Source organism: Plodia interpunctella, chromosome 14 (assembly GCF_027563975.2).
Source record: "Plodia interpunctella isolate USDA-ARS_2022_Savannah chromosome 14, ilPloInte3.2, whole genome shotgun sequence".
Taxonomy (NCBI): domain Eukaryota; kingdom Metazoa; phylum Arthropoda; class Insecta; order Lepidoptera; family Pyralidae; genus Plodia; species Plodia interpunctella.
The window spans coordinates 2,505,840-2,529,437 of record NC_071307.1 but is presented as its reverse complement, the minus strand read 5'-3'; the positions used below and the strand labels follow the sequence as shown (position 1 = coordinate 2,529,437).

The window sequence follows — 23,598 nt, the reverse complement described above, 5'->3', positions numbered from 1 at the left end:
GTTTGGATCGTGTATAGAATTTGTGGACTTTATCATTACCAACCCACACACTCACCCACATATAAATGTAAAGTCTTGTCGTGATTTGTATATAAATATAAATCACGACAAGACTTTACCGATTTTAAAACAAAAAATACAACGTATCATTTTTAACATATATTAGTGCAAAAAAATAATTGTTGCTATCGATTTTATTGGATTGCTCTTTTTTCGTCATTCAAACCCGCTGTGATAGCAGAATTTTGTCCAAAAGGGTATTTAACGTCTATCCACGGCTTTTATCATTTATGGACAGCCATTATAGTCGCAAACAGAAATCCGTTTCTGCCGCTGTGATATATAAAGTATGGGTAAATCGTCTCTTACATGATGTTCTTACTGTATATAAAATTGTTGTTGATTGCCACTGACTTATTTATATATTTTCTATAAGATTAAGATATCGCATATTTTGAAGAAAGTTTTTTAATAATAAACTAAAGAAATGGTTTTTTTTTTCATTATATTATTTTAAACTTTAGTAATGATAGAGAGAGGTTTTAACTTTATTATATACTAGCGGCCCATCCTGGCTTCGCTCGCTTAAAACCAAAATAAATTGTACACGTAAACCTTTCTCAGGAATCACATTATCTATTTAAAAAACCTGCATCAAAATACGTTGCATAGTTTTACAGATCGAAGCATACATAGGGACAGACAGCGAAAAGCGACTTTGTTTTACATTATGTAGTGATGAAACTGTTATCATATGTGCTACATTCAAAGCTAATAAATAAATAAATACATTTCGCATTTATATTAACAAGAAATTACCATGTTTTTAATGGTAATCTCTTGTCATTAATAAACTCTGTCATCTCACAACTTGGACCAAACCTCAACCCGTATAATTATAGGCATCCCTCGTTAGAATTAATCTCGGCGACACCTGCATTCGACAATTATGTTCATACAAAACCAACTACGTTTGTTTGTCTGTCTATTACTGTAGTTATGTTATTACCTAAACAGAGATTTATTTATTTAGAACCTCTACTTTGGTCCATACAACTTTATTATACAGTTTTTTCGGTGTTATACCATTAAGATCTAATTGTATCTTGTTTTTGGTGAAATAAAGTATTTTTACTTTAATTTTTACTTTAATCCGTACTTTAATTTTTACTTTAATTTGTACTTTAATTTTTACTTTAACTTGTACTTTAATTTTTACTTTCATTTGTACTTTAAGTTTTATTTTAATTTCAATTTTATCTCATTTCTTCATTCAATTTCCTTTCATTTTAATCACAGACTCAAAAACCTGTCGCTATTGAAATTAAAAGCATGTCAGCACTATGTATCAAATATCAAGACCATATTATTTTCAACATTTTCTTATAAATAACTGAAGCAAGTAATATCCTGTATTAATGGGTTTACAGTTAGAACCGCCCCTTCATCGCATGGGATAATTGACCTTAAGTTAATTAACTTAGATACGATACTTGATTGAGCTGATAGAACGTGTGGAGAGGTCAACGGGTGACCTGCAATCAAGACAGGTGCAGTCGATTGTGAAGCTACTAGTAATATAATAATAGTAAGTATGTAATGCAATCCTAGTACCAATAGTATTGAGGAAGACGTCAAGGAGGATATGTGTGCCAATGATCTGACAACTAGGGATGCCGGCGACGTGTGTCACGTTATATCATAAATCTGATTATTATTACTACGAAAAGTCGTATAAAATGTTACAAATATAAGGTCTGTCCAAAGTGGGGATGAAAAGTAGGAAATATGACCATTGGCCGACCCTCAAAGACTGGGAAAAGAACCGGGAAAACACTCAAAAAAGTAGAAAGTTTTAAGATATTAGATGTAAAAAAATAATGCCAAACTTAATTTTCAGATTCATTCATCTATCATGACAAATATGCTTGCAGGCAAATTTACATGTGCGATTTAACGTAAAAAAATTTCCCCTTCTTCTTCAGCCCATTGTCGTCCAATGGTGACTGATATTGCCAGCTGATACATTGCATTATTTCCAAGACAATGCTTATTATAATAATGCACTGTCATACAAACTGAAGCGATGTGGAAAATATTGAACTCTGTAGGTGAAATTTAACTAACAAGATTTGATTACAGTAAATAAATAATAATAAATATATTAGGACAAATCACACAGATTGAGCTAGCCCCAAAGTAAGTTCGAGACATTTATAACATATACATATATAGATAAACATCCAAGACCCGGGCCAATCAGAAAAAGATCAATTTCCATCATGACCCGACCGGGGATCGAACCCGGGACCTCTCGGTTCAGTGGCAAGAACTTTACCACTGCGCCACCGAGGTCGTCAAAGTCACTGTCAGACAAACATCGGACAGAAAGTAAATAAAAGTCTGTAAAATAACATAATATACTCACTTTATACAAATAGTAAGAAAATGACGACGAGCGAAATAAGTTATTTGACCGTAATACCCCAGGACACGATCCTGTTTGCTCACATCTGTATGCAACTAACAGTACACGCTATTAATGAGACAATCGGTTACGCGTTCTTAAGGCATTAGGTCGGTAGCATCGGCGTCGAAAGTGTTACGTTATATTTTCAAATCAGATTTACTTTGCTACAAAAATTCGATAAGATGATGAAAACAAAAGTGCTAATGATTTGCCTACTAAAGATGGCGTACTAACCCAAAATAGTAAAAATAGAAAGGTCTAACCAAAGATCGTGTCAAGTGGAGAAGAAAAAAGTAGGAAAGCGAACCCTGGACTTCGACGTTTAGCGGCAGAGGAAGACCGGTAAATAATAGAAAGAAGAAAAGTTTTGTCCGACTATAAAACATAATATCACAAAAGAATATTTTTTTATAATCAAAATCTTTTGCTCAACCCGCCAGGTTTAGCTAAGGATTTCAATACAAATACGCGGAATTTCAATAGGTACCATGTAGAGCTATGTGGGGAGGCAAAATTAGTATTATACATAGTATAAAAAGTTAAACAGCTTTATATTTTAGTCCCAATATGTAAGATACCTCCAAATCAGATTCTTGCTTGCCATTTCCCTTTAACTCCGACGATGATATGATGTATTACTTGCCTCGCCTACGGTCGCTGTAACAATTCTTAAAAATAAAGCACCTACAGACCACTACAGAGCACTAAATAAATTTGCACCTACAGACCCTATGATATTACCAACACACAGTTTTACCCTCAAATATACCTACAATAAACCCTATATATTGTACCTATGCGCAAGCGCAACCGGTCTTAATTACGCGAGGCGTGTGCCGCACTGTGACGAATCAGAGTCGGACGCGTGCGACTGACTTATCTACCACACTACTATAATGTCATATTGATTGTACATATAGTATATCTGGCAAATTGACTGTAACAGTTTATGTACATAGGTATACAAGAATGAGACAGCTGTCTGGCTATGTTGCTCCCGCCTAGCCCTGGCAGAAGGGGCAAACCCAAGAAGTTCAATTCAATTCATTTATTCCTTGCTTTCATGTACAGATTCACATTATATATGCGTGACAATTGTATGATAATTTGGGATGCCGAACGATCGTGCGAAGTTGAGACCAAAAATTTCCGTATACGGACTTTGGGCTCCGATGCTCAACGGCTGAAGAAGGAGCCGGGAGACCAATCAGACAAGTGAGAGATGTAAGAGAGAAACAGTAAGTAAACAGGAAATAGTGTGTAACAGTCCCTTAAAACTGAAGTTTTTGCTGTTGATTTGTATTACATAATACAAACGCCTTGGGTAGTTTTCGAAATCTCTTAATATCGTATTACAAACACATCGGTTATGGTTTAGCACGTTAGTGTTGCATTAATGCAATTTAATCTGCGCGCACGCATCACGAACTCACCCACGCTTCTTAGTTCTACACAACTTGTTAAGATGGTCGTCCAACACAAGCTATTTTAGCACTAGTTTAGAGTTAAAGTTCATTAGTCAGTATGCGATTACTTGTCAGTTTATGCGGTAGGTATTTGCAAAAATTACGTCAGATGCCTTTATGCGACATTAATAAAATGTGACAATAGTGTTAGCAATTAACACACTCGTAAAGAAAGACAAGCTATTTCGTTATAAATATACGACCAACTGCGACCAAATGTCTTTAATTGGCTACTTGACTAAATGACGCTTACGTTAATTAAATGACGCTTCAATTAGTAAATGTTATAAATTACGTATTTTTTTGTCTCATTGAAGTAATTTAAGAATAAATAATTTTGTGAAAACAGTTTGACTTGTTAAGTATGTATGTTTATATTATTTGTTAAATTCAATAACTTATTGTATCATAGTTAATTAGAATTAATATCATGATAAACATTTTAAGAATTACTCATTATATTTGACAAATAACAAAATCGTGACGTCATACAGTAGCCAAATACATTCTCCAAAATATTCTAAAGTAAAGGAAAAGTACTTAATATAACTATAAGACCAGAATCCATCTCTCTCTCTTTCTTCTGATCAAATGCAGAATTAGGAAAGACAAAGTCTTAAAAAAATTGACATATTATAGATTATAGTCCTGTTTTTGCTGACAGCAAATATTCAGTAATTAATGGGCACATAAAGAAGAAAACTCGTAGCTCAACTTTCGCTGGCTAACACATTTGATGCAAGTGAGCACATGCTAATGCAATTTAAACAAATGGCCACGCGACAGTGTGTGAGAAACCCGAGATAATCGAAGTGACGCTGCACCTTTACTTTATAGGCGTTGTGAGCGGTTAGATTTGTTGATTTCTCCTTATTAAAGCTTAGTGGATTTGTGTTAGTTAAAACCGTTGTGGATCTATTTTCATGTTTCTAGTTTGAATTTGAAATTATTTCATATTAAATAAATAAAAAAATAGTTTATATAGCATATTGCACATGCATAATGTATGTATATACCAGATTTATAAAATACTAGATGTTGTTCGGGGCTTCGCTCCTGTGGGAATTTTGAGATTAAATATAGCCCATAGCAATCTTGGATAATGTACCTTTCTAATGGCGAAAGAATTTTTGAAATCGGTTCGGTAGTTTCAGAGATTTCCCGCCTCAAACATACAAACTCACAAACGCTTACCTTTTTATATTGTTTCGTAGTCCGTCCTTTCTATTCATAGTCACTATTCTCTCGCCATCATCTTCTCTTATTTCTAAATATTTCTCCTCTATTTCAAAGGACTTTGTTATACAATTTTCGCCCCTTCTCAAAGTCAATTAAATTCTAACCTGTATCTTCAGTGCGTTTCATTAAGTCGCTATTTTCTGCAATCAAACACATAAAATATAAACACTTAATACTGTAACGTACTAGTACAGATAACGGTACCAACCGTGCAGATATCTCTAAACATTTTGTGACTTAATTAATACAATTTGAACCGGTCCGCACAGAAGCGCAGACAACTTATCAAATAGACGTTCCAGTCGAACAACTTACGTTTATAATCCCTGTTCCGTCGTCCAGTCTAACTTTCTCTGGATATCATTGTCCTGTCTGATAGGTGTAGCGTAGATAGCTGTAAGGGTTCTAGAACGCAGCAAATCTCACGTATTTCATCTCTGGTTGCCGATATGCAAGTATTGTTACGTATGGTGTGGGGTTTTGTATAGAGCTGACGATACTCGTTGGGTAATTTTTTAATTATTTAATTTGATTTACACAAATTTATTTGGGTCATGTTCTTAGGCATCAACAATACAACCTCCTACAACTAATAATGATGGGTAAAGTCGCTGGGAAGAGAAAGGTTGGAGGAAGGAAAATAATCTTGGCTGCGGAACATCCGAGAGTGGACCGGGATAGCGAGCGCAGCTGAGCTGTTCCGCCGAGCTAAGGACAAGAAGGACTTCACCATGCTAATCGCTGACCTTCACTAGTTGGAGAGGCACCCATAGAAGAAATTTATTTGAAAAAAAATGTACACTAACGTTGCGAATTCCTGCCTCTGCTATAAGAATTTATTTATAAATTGTATTGTATGCTCAAAATTCGTAAAAGAGGAACTTTTGGATTCAGACAATACTATTCAAATGCCTTTCAGAAGAAAATCTATTAGATTGCGAAATCATTTTTCTTGTATGAAATTAGGTAAACTTCAGATTTTTATCTTGGTCTAATGGGTATTAGCCGTTCTTTTTTACCATCACTCTCGCACATGGCTAGTGAAATACATGTATTATTAGGGGGACAGTAATATACTAGATGTTGCCCGGGGCTTCGCTCCCATGGGAATTTTGAGATAAAATATTACCCATAGCAATCTTGAATAATATACCTTTCAAATGGTGAAAGAATTTTTGAAATCGGTTCGGTAGTTTCAGAGATTTCCCGCCTCATACATACAAACTCACAAACGCTTACCTCTTTAAAGTAATAGTATATGTAGAATGTTTCGTAGTCCGTCCTTTCTATTCATATTAACTCTTCTCTTGCCATCATCTTCTCTTATTTCTCCTCTATTTCAAAGGACTTTGTTATACAATTTTCGCCCCTTCTCAAGATCAATTAAATTCTAACCTGTAAGTGGGTTTCATTAAGTTGCTATTTTCTGTTGCTTATTTGAAATAATTATACCTATTAAAATTTAAATTTCTTGGTTGTAGATATACAGAAATTTAAATTTTAATAGGTATTATCATCTCCTTACACTTCCGAAGCAGGAGAACACGATGTGCACAAATCAAACAGGCAGTGTCTCAGCAGCCAATCAACAATTTCAAGATGTTTGCTCTCGGCTCAGTTGTCTAGCGATCTCGGCAATGTGGACAGAATGTAGTGTGGATTATTATACAATTAATCTCGTCTTTGGGGCCGTTTCGATAACTGTGCACAGTTACTCCACTAACACTGCAGTGTTAGTGGAGTAGCTATTTGTAGAAGACCAGATTAAGTTTCAGATTTTATTGCAAGTCACAAGTTATGTAGGTATGTTCATACAATAAGTTGATGGTACAAGTGACAGGCTGCAAAGGCACGTCAAACATAAAGGGCAACTTGATGCCTGCTTTACTTATACATTACATTACGAGCACATCATATTACATTATTCGGCGGAGAAATCAAAGCATTTCACATTTGTCGTTAACAAATTCGAGACCAAACGAAATATATAAAAAATAAATAAATAAAATAAAATACACTTTACAATACAATATTAGAAACTTAGTCGAAAAGATTGTTATATTATACAAAGCTGAGACAGTCTTATTATATAATTATTTGAATATTATAATAAATATTACAAGCTAGGTACATTATGTAGGTTCTAAAATTATTACAAATAAAAAACCTCCTCAAACGCGCCGCACCTAGGCAACGTGCCCAGAATGCTGGCAGCATTTCCTATACTATACAGGTAACTTTATTCCATAGACATTTGACCTCGGTGGCGCGAGGCGAGGCGTGAGAAGTATATGCTAATAAAATATGTTTGTTTATTTCACACAAAAAGATAAAATTAAACACAATAAAATATAAGTCAAATATATGATACGCAATCATTAGCTTTCGTCGATTAAGAATCAATTTCGAAATAAAAGGCTACTGGTCTATATTGTATTAAAAAATATGTTTGGTAGTAACCAGTTTTCGATGATTTTACAACCGGCCCCCTACCTGACGTTAACCCTCCTCTAACGAAATGCTATGGTTACCTACAGGCTACCATGTTCATTTACTTACAGGCTACAATTCAAATCTTCAAATGAAGTCTTCTAAAAATATAGGTTAAATTATAATGATTCTGAGAGTTTTATACCTTAACTGGGTATATAATTTTATGATTTTTATTATGACTCTTCATTATCCTAATTATACCAAAATAAACCTGTTTGTTGCCTCTTCACGCTTTATCTACTCAACCAATTTTTTTTTTTAATTTTGCATAGGTACATATAGTTTGAAGTATAGATAAGGACATAGGATATATATATTTCATCCCGGAAAAAATACTGTTCCCTTGGGAAAGTGGAAGCCGCGGGCAAAATCTAGTCTTACTATATTTTTATCCTACAATCATTATTAAAAAGTTGTGTTGTGTTATTCCAACCCGCTTGCTATTCAAGTACACTCGTATCTGGTCTACAATCCTGACTAATACATCATGTCCCAGCTAATCGTCAGCGTGAATTCAGGTTACATCTCGGTGCTATTAATCAGAGTGATTTTATTTACACTTTGAATTATTTATTGTGAGATTATTCACGTGGAGCCTCGGAAGCTAGTGTTTAAGTGTTTGACTGGTACAGTCAGTGCAAAACAGAGATGAGTTTGCGGTCAGTGTTTGCTCAGTTTCTTCCCAAAAGGTCGCAAACCCATTTATAAATATAAATAAATATATTAGGACAAATGACACAGAATGTGCTGGCCCCAAAGTAAGTTCGAGACTTGTGTTACTTGTACAATCATCCAATAATTTCCCAACCAATCACGATTTAACTTGGCATGTATGACATGTACCCAATCCCGGGTAACGGGAGCCGGGATTAAACCATCGACTGATTTCTAATTCGAACAACGTATTGGGCTGGTGGCGTTCATCGTACTAATATTATAAATGCGAAAGTTTGTGAGGATGTATGTGTGTAACTTTGATACTCTTTCACGCAAAATCTACTGGACGGATTGTTATAAAATTTGGTACACGGGTAGAATATAACTTGGAATAACACATATAGTACTTTTTATCCCAGAATTACCACGGGAGCGAAGCCCCGGGGCGTAGTTAGTACAACATATTGCGTCAAAACACATTTAAATCGCATTAGCGTGCACTTATCATGTATCAATAATATCTCGTCGCGGAAATTGAATCCACCTAATACACTTTGTCAAGCAGCTACGAAACATTTGGATGTGTTTGGTATACACTTGTCACTAGCCCTATTCCACAAGCGTTTAACGCTAGGTTTAACGTTGTCCTAATAGTAATGCAACCAAGCCTAAATATTAAAAATTAGCTTGTTAGATACTATTAAGTAGATAATTAATACTAGGATATTATATGTACTATTAAATTTTTTAAAGACTGTACTGATATAAAGTAACAAACATAAAAAAATATATAAACTTATCATAAGTTTCAGTTGTAATCTATGTCATAGATAAGTCATGTTAGATCGTGTTTTTATTTTTATATTGCTACAAATAGTCGGCTTATTAATTGCTTGCAATAATCCAACAATAAACGACAGCTAACTCGATCGATTAATGTCTCAATATTGAATATCGACTGAAAACGAATAGTAATCTTGATGGAAAATGCCATCGCCTCTATATATCTCTTCGTTACTCCTTGTCACATCACACGTTAACAAGTTATTCCCACATCGAATCGAGATTATTAATTCGGATATGAATCCGATCGCCGGCGGCGGGATGTTTCGCTATCCGATATTATATCGAATATACGTATATACGATATCATCGAATACTCGTATACGATGTCCCGTCACTACCTATTGTATTCGCGCCTGGGGACAATTTTTATGAAAGGGGTTCTTTTTAATCTGTATTTGTTTACGTTAAAATCTAGAATATTGTATATCATTTTATCAATCTAGATACACGTGTAATATATAAATATTTCATAATATTATTTTTCGTAATGAACACAGTATCTGTAATGTTACATGAATTTTTACTAAATAATTCCCAAAAAAATTACATTATTTCCAAACACATTTTTAAGATGAAATTGAGTAGGTAATCATTTTTTACTTATTTATTATGAAATAGCTTTCGCCCGCCGCTTCACCCGCTACATTTTCCCTTCAGTAAAAAATTTTGACTCTTTAAATAATCTGGTTTTCCCATACAAACTTCGAACCCCTTAGAGGATGACTTTTGAAAAATCCTTTCTTCTTCACATAAGGAACCTACGTGCTAAATTTGAAGTTTCTAGACCCAGCGGTTTGGGCTGTGCATTGATATGTCAGTCAGTCATTCTACTTATATATATATATATATATATATATATATATATATATATATATATATATTTGAATTTTTCTGAGATAGAAGAATCGTACGTATATATATATATATATATATATATATGTAGATAAAGATAATTGCTCTCATCGTACGATTCTTCTATCTCAGAAAAATTCAAATAGAAATACCTTCTACTATTTAGTTTTAAACATAGTTTTACGCGGCCATTCCCCCGACCTACAAATAAAACAATTTTTTTTTTCAGTTTTGAGTTTTGAATTTTTAATGAGATGCCGAGAGATCAGAAAGTCATTTCCCGGTAAAGGAGAGCAGAATGAAAAAAAGGATTGCTTCAGTCGTAGCGTTTGTAAATGTCGAGCCACGAAACCAGCGACGTATTGCTTGTCAATATGACCTTGAAAAAAAAACCATTCACCTTACTTTAGTATGATTATTTTACAGGAAAATAACCTCTGCTAAGAGGTAGGTAGAAGCGGTAGTGGTGTAATGGTTAAGACGCCCTCCTGTGGATCGAAAGGTCCCAGTTTCGAATCCTACTCGTAGCACATGAGTTTGTATACAAATCTGACTCATATATATTAGTTTTCATCGACCACCACTTGCTTCCGGTGAAGGAAAACAACGTGAGGAAACCTGCACACTGGTTGATTGTTATTAATTTGTGTGTGAAATGGAGAAGGCAGTGGCAAACCACTCCATTAATAATGCCAAGAAAGTTGTTGTGTGTGTTTCATTCCACGTAATGACCACGATCCTCAGCCATGAGGAATACGACTATAAAGAAGAAGAGGTCCCTCAATGAGCATAATTGGCTGTATCACTGTGTTTTTCAAGACCAAATATTATAAACTAACTTTTCTTAGTGTTAAAGAATTTGACCATGGCTCTCAGCATTTTTCGTATATCTGTAATACTTAGACTAAGAAAGGTATTTAAGTAATATCTATATTGATAATATGAGACAACTGAGTGATCTAATAGAGTGATTTAATAGGTACCTAATGCAAGCACTCAGTTGCCCCATTTTATCAATAACCATCAACGAAACTTACAGTTAAATAAGTGATAAGAGCGTCACAGATATAGCAACCAGCATTCAGCCTGCTGAGATCCTCAATCAAGCTATTCGTACATGTGAAAATTTAATAATGCAGTGTAGGTGAAATTGGTTCTCGAAGCGTTTCGACTGCTGCCACCGCGCTGTCATTATCTGTCAATTTTCTTGAGGAAGGAATCATTTCCAAAATCAATCTTTTATAAAATGGTCATTACACACAGTATATATAAATTATTTTAAAGTTAGATAGTAAAAGTAATTCTTATCTTAGTTATAATTTGAAAAATTGTAATGACAGCGCGGGCAGCGCGTTCGCAACGCTCTGAGTGCTACACTCACACATCAGAAACAAAGTTGGTCGATAGCCATTACATAATTGAAATATCCTTAGTACATCATTAGTTTTTCCATATTTTTTTTTTTTGCAAATGTTACATAGCCGTCTCCTTCAAGCTGACTATGAATTATAAAGAACTAGCGACCCATCCCGGCTTCGCTCGGGTAAAAACATAATAAATTATATCCCTAAATCTTCCTCAGGAATCACACTATCTCTATCGCTAAAACCCTATGAAACAGTTCAGTATACAGTAGTTTTTGAGTTTATATGAACAGACACACAGACGCGGTAGAGGATTTTATTTTATAATAATAAGTAAGGAAGCATTTTCATGGCCCCATATTCGAACCCGTACCTATCTTCTTGAGGGCAATCCACAACGTTTCGGTTTCGACTGTGCGCCGCTTAACCAAATTTTTGTTTGTTTTTTTTTTTATTTTTATCGGGGTTCCTTTGACATACAATTTGTATGAAAATGATTTTCTATATTGATACAACCACAAGTCAATAAGTACATAGATAGTATCATAAGCTCAAGTTTTAATATAACAGACCAAATGTAATAGGCTTCTTCTAATGACTTAATAGCTTAGTATACTGAAATGTAATTATATAATACAAGCTGCGCTATCTGAGCTTCGCTCCCGTGACAATTTCGTGACAAAATTATGTGTTACTCCAGGTTATATTCAACATGCGTACCTTATAAAAACCTTGTAAATTTCATAACAATCCGTCAAGTATATTTTACGTGGAAGAGTAACAAACATACATACACACACCACATACATCCTTACAAACTTTCACATTTATAATATTAGTAGCACTAACAAATGCCTCGTTCCTCACATTTCACATAATTGTCATTTCACATAAAATCAGATGCCTTTAGGTGACTTGAATAAAAATGAGACCAGTTCTTATAATGAGTCTGTTATTAATCGAACTAATTTTACATGAAAGAGACAAATAGTGAGCCAATTTCTCAACTACAAAGAAATAAATGACATTACGTCTACGGAACTCTTTTTCAAAAACCCGAGTGCATCCGACATGCATTTTTGAGTCTTTTTATTGGGCACCGCAGTTCCCGTTGCGTCGTCGGTCCGTCTGTGCCATCATTACGAACCGAATCTTGTCGAGTGTGGTATTCTGAAATCACGAAAATGAGCGAGAATTTTTTGTAAATCTAATATTTATTCAAGTCTGTGGAGAACTTATTTCGTGTAGAGATTTTGTAGCCATTTAAGTTAGTTGACACAAGTGGTGGTATTTTTTTCCAAATTTCTAACGGAGTTTGAAAGTTTGTTTAATAATGCACGTTTTTTTTGCCACGGAAGAATATGCGAATAGTTGTTCTACATTTTTTAAATTATTTTTTTAAAGGTAAAGATTTAAACACATTTTTTTCATGAAAAAAAATGTTTTTAAATGTGTTCTTCTTAAATATAGACATGTCTAAGAATTGTTATGAATTTCAATGGCTAATTGTGTAAAAACACTATTTGTTTAATATCGGACAGATTTTTGTATGGAAAAAATAAAACTCTTTTCGAAAACAGACGCATGTAGCTACTGATTTAGTTAGTAACACAAAACGCATATAGAATAAAATAATATAACTATAATATTACAGAAAATTCTGATAATGTATTTGTTTGTTTGCGATGGGATTTTTTGTTAGCATTCTCGTTTATTATTAGAATTATGGCCGTGCCAATATGTAACACAACCTGGCTATTCGTGAAACAAGCCGCATTATAAACACAACACATTATTACTAAACCAATAACCAACTTACCTATTTCTGAGATACATAACTTAGCAGAAAATATTATATAACAATGTACATATTGTTTCATTATTTACTTAGGTACACGGACATTTTATATTAGCATAATTGCATGCAACAATCGATTTTGTATCGATGCAATTTCGAGTCAAGGACTGTGATGGTATGTACTATGCACCTTGCGAAAATAAGCATAACCTGGTGTCCTAGGTGAGCAAGAAAAGCGGCAATGCGGTGCAATGGGGCAATTTATATATTGGTGTATTCATTTGTGGCCCAACTCATACTTGTTCCTGATAGCGTCAAAATTATGTTTCACAAGTATTAGATAGGGCTAACTGGCCAATCGCATCATACAGTTTGATCTGGCAATTAGTTTATCTGTCAGATTACAATATGATATTTTATCCAAAAATGGAGATACCCTTAGACTTGAACAAATTTTATGAATTATTTATTTTGACAGTAATTTTAACATAATAAATAATACACTAAAGCTTTCCTTAGAAATCACATTATATATTGGTGAAAAACGCATGAAAATCCGTGCTGCAGTAGTTTTTGAGTTTATCGCAAACAAACAGACAGATGCGGCAGAATACTTTATTTTGTAATGTGTGTGGAGTTAAAATTAATTCAACCAAATACCAGGATAGCATAACACACAACAGATCTAAACCAGAATTATAGCATAATCTGTGGACAGTATGGTGGGCGCGTGTCGTACTCCCAGCCGTGGGAGATTAAACCAACCCGTTTATAAATTAGGGCCACTCCATGTGTTCGGGATTTATTCGTTTGCTAAATTAAGATTTATTCTGCCGTATAGTTTGTTTTGTTTTCCGCCATTTTACAATATACCGTTTCTACCCTATTTACACGAAATACGAGACGAGAACAGCGAATTAAATGAGAAATTTTCGCAGTGACCAGCACAGTCAACAGCACATCAACCTACCCAAATTCATTGCAAACTCGCCCCTATCACCGCGCCATAAAGGTTGGTTCATGCAGGATAACTTGATGTGCTGTGACTATACGTATACTAAACTCATTTGTGCAATAACTAGTAGTTTGTAGCTTTGGTAAACATCATTTAATTTAGATTATGACGTGAAAAAGTGCCTGTGAAGGCCTAATTTCTGAATAAATGATTTGATTTTGATTTTGATAAAAGAAGTATTATTAGCAGTAAAATTACATAGAATAAACAAGTATATGTATTTTTCCTTTTTATTGTATAGTATTAAAATGATGGAAAGTCAAACAATATTAACGGTTGGCTGGAGAGAGCGGTTTGAAAAACGAATGTGCTTGAAATTAAAAAACAAAAATAAAGAACGCTATTCAAGAAAATATACCTACCCTGTAAGGATTTACTATTTAGTAAATCCTTAAAGGGTAGGTATATTGATGGCACTACTTACTGTCAAAAGCAATTGTGCTATGTAATTTTCTTTCCAAATTCATTTGAGAGCAGGCTCACCTCTGTTCTAAAAGACTAGAGTAGACTCAACGAGCCGACCAAGTCGACTTTATTACTAGGTATAAGTACATATATATATCTTATGTGGGAGCTCTATGAGTGTTGTATGGGAGCGTGAATAGATTATGAGTGTCGTACAAGGCAAAAACGAATGGCCAGCGCGAGCCATCCGTCATGTCACGATAGAATAAGGAGGATAAGTCTGAAATAAGGAACACTTTTCTATTATATCCTTACATATTATAAAAAGACGAATATATAACAGGGGATGGTTATGCCCGTATGAAAATAATGTTTACTTACTTCAAATCTTTTTTTCTCCTCAACTCGCATTTTTTTAATTTTACAGATATTTGCAGTTCTGGGTGTGTTGTTTCCGTTTCTGTTACGTCCATCGGACCCACCTTACAAGCGGGGCCGTTGTGTATTGTTCATATGTTCTTTATTTTGGATACTAAGCAGCAAGTAAGATTCGAATGAAGACTGGCTAATTAAAATAAATAAATATATTAGGACAAATCACACAGATTGAACTAGCCCCAAAGTAAGTTCGAGATTGTGTTATGGGATACTAACTCAACGATACTATATTTTATAACAAATACATATATAGATAAACATCCAAGACCCGGGCCAATCAGAAAAAGATCATTTTCCATCATGACCCGACCGGGACCTCTCGGTTCAGTGGCAAGCACTTCACCACTGCGCCACCGAGGTCGTCATATAACTATTTCCTACAAATTGTACTTACAAATTTTAACAAAATATGCAGCGAGATTAGAGAAACGTAATAATACAAAAAAATTCAAAAAAAGAACTTAAACGTCATGGAAAACCAGCCAGTACGAATCAATCTAAGGCCATATCCACACTAACCACACGTTGCCATAACACACTCCGGTTCCCGCGCTCCGCACGCAAGGAGCCCTTTCATAATGTACTGCTGAAAGCCCTCATGTGTAGACGCCTTAATGAATCACCGGTATTGCATACAATTATAAATGATAAAGGCAAAGGGTATCCATCCACTACTGGTCACGCTAGGTGCCACTTCATTATGTATGTCATGATCTTTACTTATCCATATATCAGAAATACCGTGCAATTATGAATTGAAAATGACGGTCTCAGGTCGTCCGAACTCTATAGCTTATTGGTCATCACGCAGGACTGCTACATCGGAGGTCATAGATTCCAGCCGCGTTCTGGTTAAATTGAAAACAAAAGTATATAGTATCGTTAAGTTATTATCTCATAACACAAAGCAAACTTACTTTAGGGCCAATCTGTGTGATTTGTCTTTGAAGATTTGTCCCTTTACCTATATGATTATATATTTCTAATTTTATTAGAAATAATTAATAATTTTGAGATATTTGCAGGGTTAATTATTTTTTGCTTTTGGGTCTTACTTATGTCATTTCAAATCTATTTACATGAATAGATTATTTTTAATGTTGTTAATGTGAAAAACAATACAAATGAAAATATATTTAAAAAACGCTGTAACAATTTATAAGTCATAAAGGCTACGCTAACTTGCAAGGGAAACAAAATTATCTTTCATTAAATTTCCACACAGTGCAGTTTCCGAGCTATCATTAACGGCTTAAATACACCTTATTAAGCAACCAATTTACATAGACCTCTTTCAGGTCACTTATCGAATACACTTCCCGTAGACAATACTAAGTAACAAGGAGCTTGATACAATATTCGGATTGTATTCCATGCGCGGTCACACCCTTGCATTTCAAATTAACATTCGAAATTCAAAATTGGAATGTCTGCGGCGAACCCTCACGGATCACGTGACTCATGTCTACGCCACCAATCAATTCTTTATGACATGGGAAAATCTACGTATGTAGTCTGTCTTAACCTTTATAAGTGGCCAGTATTGTATATTCCTCTTAGTATTATAAAGATGCCCATTCATGACTATTTTGTATTGTTGAAATGTATTGTGTAATAGACACTAATAATGAAACGATGAATGATAGATTTCTTATGAAGCCATTTTATTATAATAAATCATCCTTTGTTGATGCGGAATGGATAATAAAAACGCCTTACCATTTAATATTTGACCTCAAGTAGACTACAAGCTAACCTATTGTTAATAAATAGCAATAAATATTTTTTAAATCTAAGTAAGCAGAGTCACGTTCCGACTCTATATTAAACAATATAGGTCAATCAGATGGCCTTATCTTCTCGCCTCGCTACCCGATACATCGATACCTGCTGTTTCAATTTTCGAACACGAATCGAATAACGAACGCAATCGCAATCTCTTAATCGAATAGACGGCTGACACGCCTGTGACCTATTGCTGGCCAGAGGTCGACGAATTATTAAAAGTACATTATAATATTTTTTTGTATTTTTAATGTACACTATTAAAATTTACAAGTAGGTGTGTTAGATTAATAATACAATTTTATTATTGAACAGTGAAAATATTTTTCAATAAGTCCTTGTATAGATATGAAGCTAAGATTAGAATTCAAATACATCAAGACATCTTAATTAAAATAATCCAAAGAACTAAACAAAAACTTTAACTTTAGAATTTTAATAAAGTCATTCTGTCCAATTTGTTTCAAACCATTGAACTTTTAAGTACAATACGAAATAAAAAGAAAATATAGATTTCTTACATATTTTAAATTTCGAATGCTTGCAATAACAAATTGAATTTGAAATAGGAAAATTTCAATATTCGAACGGCTTCTGATAGAAAATGCTGATTCGAAATTCAAATTGTATTTCACACATCATCGCCAACGGGTTCATTAATAACGATCCTCCAATTAACATCACGGTTACTCTCGTTACGGACACGAATTTTAAAGGAATGATTACATTTTATTATAGTCTTTTTAATGTATTTTTTGTTACATAAGGAGTTTTCGTATACATATAATAAGAATATGACTTATTTATTAAGAATTCTTAAAAAGTATATCACTGCCGTTTTGTTATTTACTAACGTAACGTGAAATAAAGATATCCTTTAAACTCGTCATTTCTATTATTTAAGTATAAACCTAATAAGTCATTTTAATTTTAATTAATTATGTCGTTTTCTCTTTCTTTTTTAATACAACAGATCTTTTACTTACAGACAGATATATCGAATTTTGTCAATATGGGCGAATGCATCCAATCCGCCATCAGTACCGCGAGTTCCTTTCCGTGAGTAGTGATAGTCTTTCATTTGGTTCTCGTATGATTAAGGGTTCATTAGGAATGTAGGTCCCATACCGACTCTTAGCAATCACTACCAGTCTCATTAGGACATCGAGATACGACTTCCTGAGTCCATCCGAGAAGTTATAACGGTGATTTAAAAATCTTTAAGTAATTTTTTTATTTAGCTTCTGATGGCGATGTAAACTCGACTCGCTAACAAACAGCATCTCGCTTTCTGTCTTTTAAACGTATGAGGTGTGTGGTTCCCCCATAGGATAGCACCACTCGATAATACTGTCATGGATGTCGTACGAGGCGACTAAATGACATAGCCTTGTCAGCGGATGGGATGGTTGAAGTCAGGGTGATGGCCGGTTGTAAAAACATAGCCAAATAAAATATGGAATGGCTAATGAACAATCATAAATTGACAAGAGATTACATTGCAGTATGAAAACATACATTAAATTTCATCGCATTTTTCAACTACAAATTTTGTAGTTGACAAATGCCATGAAATACAGTCTGTCAAGAAAGTGATAAAATAAATGAGTGCACTGATAAAATAAATGTTTATCAACCAATCATTCTATTTGGTGTTGCAATGACAAAAAAATGTTAAAATCAGTTTTTTTTTCTTTTTTTTTACAAACTGTATATGTATGTTATGTTTCAATACAAAGTCGATTGAAATCTTGTTGTGCGTGCATGAATACAAAATTGATAGAAATCGTGTCGTGTGTGCGTGAATTCCTGACCAAAAAATATTCAATTTTATTACAAAATTACATTAGCATCCAACTCTATATGATATAACGAAGTGATATATTATAATAACGCTGACACTCCACGCGCTGTAATATTAATGGCACTAAACCAATAACGGAGTTATCAACTGACATAACATTTTATGCGTTTACGACTATAGATAGGTTTACGCTCAAAATTTTCCAAGATTATTCCCAAAAAGTCGGGCGCAAACCCATCAAATAGTTCAATGGCCGTAGACAGAGAAAGCTATAGAGCTCGTCATTATCTTCCATTTTCAAAAAGATGAAGAAAATACATGAGAAGAAACGAAACAGAGCATGTACATCTTTTGTTTCTCATCAAAAGATGTCCGCGCATTTTATTAGAGCATTTTGATTAATTTACCTACATTTTGTTAATTGACGTCCTTGAAGAAAAGGCTGCAGTGAAGTTTGTTGTGCCGCTTCTTCTTCACCTGCGCTTCGGAAGTCGGCAGTAGACTTAGTTTAAGTATTTTTTGTGATGTATATCATCTTAAATTGAATATAGAATTTTGAATTTTAATCACGTGTCCAGCTCAATTTGCCACTTTGTATGGGCCCGGAAGTTGCACAAAAATCTTCTGTCTCGTTTGGTTTCACTCGTCCGTCGTCTGTATAGTTTTGTCTTAGATTTAGGCTGACTTTTTGGGAATAAATTGGGAAAATACTGAGCATAAACCCGGCTGTGTTTACGACACGTCATCGATGCCTCGCCTTCGACGCCCTTCAATCACAATAACACGTTTCCGGCCCATTTCCTTTTTCACACCTTTTTTTTTTTTTTCTTTTTTAGTACATGCTTTGACTGGCTAATGGGTCGGATACGTAGTTATTATAATTACTGACCAGTAATATTTTGATTTGATATATATACAGTAATTGGTAATTAAGAAAGACAGGGCAAAGAAGACTAGGTCAGAGATTATGCAAGCGAATAAAATAAAAAGTAGGAGTTGTGAAGCAATTTTTTTGACGACCTCGGTGGCGCAGTGGTAAAGTACTTGCCTCTGCACCGAGAGGTCCCGGGTTCGATCCCCGGTCGGGTCATGATGGAAAATGATCTTGGATGTTTATCTATATATGTATATGTTATAAAATATATAGTATCGTTGAGTTAGTATCCCATGACACAAGTCTCGAACTTACTTTGAGGCTAGCTCAATCTGTGTGATTTGTCCTAATATATTTATTTATATAATTAACTATTGAGAAAGAGCCGCGGAAAGAACTCCACCGAAAAGAGCCTCTGGAATTTGATGAAGATGATAAATTAGCAACAAATTACACCAATCCGGATTAATATAAAACATATCAACTTAAATTATTCATAAGCGTAATAACATACTATGCAAATCAGAAGTGTTATCTATAACGCACTTGAAAAGAAAGACGTAGTCTATAAATTATTATTTCCTGACGTTGAACTGAGAATAATTTCACCTCGTAAATTAACACCTGTCTCTATTAAAGTGTATTCAGAGTAAAGCAACATTAGTAATTTATCCTACCCTAAGGCTACACTCATTCCATTTCATATACATCTCGAATGCAATGGAAATGTCTAGAAGAATCCCACGTAGCATTACGCTCTTGAATGAAAAACGGTACGGAAAATACGGAAACAAAATACAAGGCTAAAACAAAAACAATTCACAAAGTGCACCCATACACGTTCGCATTGTGACACACGTCTGACAGGTCATGCGATTCAACCGTGCAACAAAAAATACACACAAAACCCTATTGTATCATGAATGGGGTGCTTTATAATATTGTGAGCGGGAAACGAATTTTACAAGACTTTCTTTTTATATTTTAAAAATGGAATGTGTTCTGTTTCTGGCCAACGTCGTGTGATTCTGTTTCGCTAAGTGTATTGCTTGTGTGTGGTTATAATTTTTCATTTTTTAAAATATTCCACTTTCAAGATCGAATGCGCCATATTGAAAAAAAAAAAACAAGCAAATAGCGCTCAAGTTGTCAATGTAACTGGCATAAAATGTAGACATAGAGGTAGTAAAAAGTTATTCCCAACTAATCTGCAACTGCATATGGTAATGTTAATGCAGTGATAGTATATTTACCAATATTACTGCCGCATGGAATATAAATTCAAAAATACTCGATACTGAAGTTATCAGTGTACTCGTATCTAGAATATTCTGAAACCTTCTCTACGTTTTGTTGTAAATAGCCGTTTCCTATTTAGACTCTAATAAATGAAAGAAATGTATTTTTTTTTTATTGTTCCAATATTTTCTTGTCTTCAATCACCAGAGCCCTCACTCTTTTACTGGGCTATGTGCTACTTCCTCAATAGTGCCCAAAGATAATTGAAGAGTTTAATTAAGTTAAATATATGAGTAGTTATTTAAACCTGCACTTACTATTACTCTAAATCTTAGCGGACCCTGAGTTCCGAAGCTCAACGGCTGAGAAATAAACCGGAAAAATACTCAAATGAGAGAGAGAGAAAATAATTCTAAATAAGCTAAGAGTCCATTGGCTTCTTGTTAAGTCTGTTCATACACTAAGACAGGGATATTAGTGGATTAATAAAACTGTCTGATTCGAAAAATGGTGCGTATTTAGTTTTTGATGTGTCAGTTGACTGGGGCTTGGCACGCGACTAGGGTTCGAACCAATTTGTCAAAATTTCTACCATCGCATCGGTTTGCGTTTTATAAAAGCTGTAATTTAATTGTTATTTGCTTTTTGGATTCGTTTTGAGCCGAAAGTTTTGAGTTCAAATTTTATGTCAATTAATTACATTCCAATCGCTCTAAATTATTTTCGAGAATAGAATTTTGCAGTAAATGTAATAACCAATTTTCGACGAAAATTGGTCAGTCCAAACAATATTATAATCCGCAAACTAGCATAATATTTTTATGCTTCATTGCATTCATTTGCATTATTCTCCATGGAATTTTATTATCACTGCGAGTGTTAACGTTGTTGTTCATACCTGTTTTGCTCGTTTAAGACTAGTCTTACGTTAACCCTTAAAATAAACTGTTTTTTCTACCCTTTGCTGGACACTTAACGACTACAGACTTATAATAATTAAATAATTTTGTATTTCGTTTAGTATCCGTGATAGGGTTGAAATCACAGAACATTTGAAAATAAAGAAATATAAATTCCATTATTAAATAAATATATTATATTAAATATTACTACATTAAATATATTAATTTGTCAATATCGTGCCGAAACGGACACAACCCTCCGTTCCACATAGAGGCGTGTCGGTGGTGTCCATTACTGTTACTGATATCGACAGCTCGCGCACGATCGTTCAGATTTAGATAAATATTAGGGGGGATTTATACGATCACCGGCTTTTATTTGTGTAGTTCTCTAATTATATTAACAATGGATGTTTATTGACATTTAATTTTATTTTATATGTCCCATGAGAAACACATCAAATTGTGGTACAAAAAATGCTGTTAAAGCTTTACGACTTCAACAGCATTATATCAATAATGATTAAACATATTGTTTATTAATACCTCATACACCTTTCCTTCAAGGGAAGGGTTTTTATCTTTTGCGGTATGAAACCCTAAAGTCTGTTTGGAGAATAACTTTGTAACGCAGCTACGGTTTGTTTGGAATCACTTTCGATGTATTTCGCCTGCGCTGGCACATTTGGATCTATTGTCATAAATTTTAAAATTCTAAATTCGCTCGAACACTGACGCGAAAACATTACGATCAAGCTAGCGAGGCAAGAGGGTGGCCGTGATAAAATTATAAACATTAAATAAAATAATAAGAACAGACCCAATAAGGGTCTTACCTTAAGTTTTATAATAAACTTACTATGCTACCTACTGCCTAGTGCCTATTTATTATAACCCACGATAAAACCACGACATCTTATTGCAGTTACTCTCAATTTAATATCGATGAAAAAATAAATACAAATTAACTTTAATAATTACAATCTATAGTAATATAAATATAATCTATTTAATATAATATTAAGTTATTTATAATAAAATCTATAATTTAAGAAAAAGTCATAACACGAGTTAGGGTTAAAAAAAGATAGAAAGAAAGCCCACTTTACAGTCTCATAAAGACTAGAGATGGCGTCTCAAGGACCCAGTCTTGTTTGTTTCAGACTTCGCTACTTTATGAGTGCCAAATGAGGTAATCCGAAACGGAAGTGACCTTAAATTGTTAAAAAAATATAATTACAGAACATACCTACAGAGAACAAATATACAAGAGAGAGATATAAGAAAATTACTTTACAAACTGTTTCTGGATAATTTATTTCTTGCGCCTACAAATTTTATTGCAGGTGCAACTGAAAGTGTTCTCCATGTGTTCTCCAAAGCACATGGGCGTTTGGACGGTGGTAATAAAGACGAAATAGCAAATAAGTTTTATTGGTTTATGTGCTGTTGAGTGTACTAATTTGTATAGTGGTTACTGACACATACTTGAAGATTTTCAACAAATCAATAAAAAAATAATAATATTGGCGCCATTTGTATTGCTGGTTTTACTTAGTACCATTTCGTCTAATTTTGGTAAAGAAGAGTGATATGTAATTTCCAATGTATTTCAGATTTATAATTTCTGTAAGCCCAGGTCCAGTTTCAAAATGTCCTGTAATAAAAAGTAGAAAACAAAGGTCCGACAATTGTACAGCACTACATAATGTATCCGACGTCTTGGGGCATAATAAAAAGTGTTTTGTTTCAGTCTGTGTCTCGGGCTCTCGTGACTTCATTTTACCTGAGACGGGATTTTTGCATGAGTAGCCTCCCCCCCTTCCAGATAGGGATTGAGTGGTATCGATAGAATATCGTATCGATAAGTAAGAATTGAAATTAAGTTTAGCACGTCTGATCGATGTCTCCCAAGGGCTGGTGACTATTTTGCCCAAGGTTTGACTTTGGC

The 23,598-nt window shown here is 34.1% G+C and overlaps 1 long non-coding RNA gene across 2 annotated transcripts in view; it reads right to left on the bottom strand.

The window, feature by feature from the left end:
* Positions 1-23,598, bottom strand: part of LOC128675458 (uncharacterized) — a 90,157-nt gene that overhangs the window by 5,482 nt on the left and 61,077 nt on the right. The window contains exons 1-3 of one of the 2 annotated variants that reach the window (XR_008405284.1): positions 6,701-6,874; positions 6,415-6,570; positions 5,131-5,315 (exon numbers count right to left, since the gene is read on the bottom strand). This is a non-coding gene — a long non-coding RNA (uncharacterized LOC128675458). Of the gene's footprint in view, positions 1-5,130; positions 5,316-6,414; positions 6,571-6,700; positions 6,875-23,598 lie in introns of those variants that run through there. The other variant, XR_008405285.1, reaches the window with a different exon arrangement.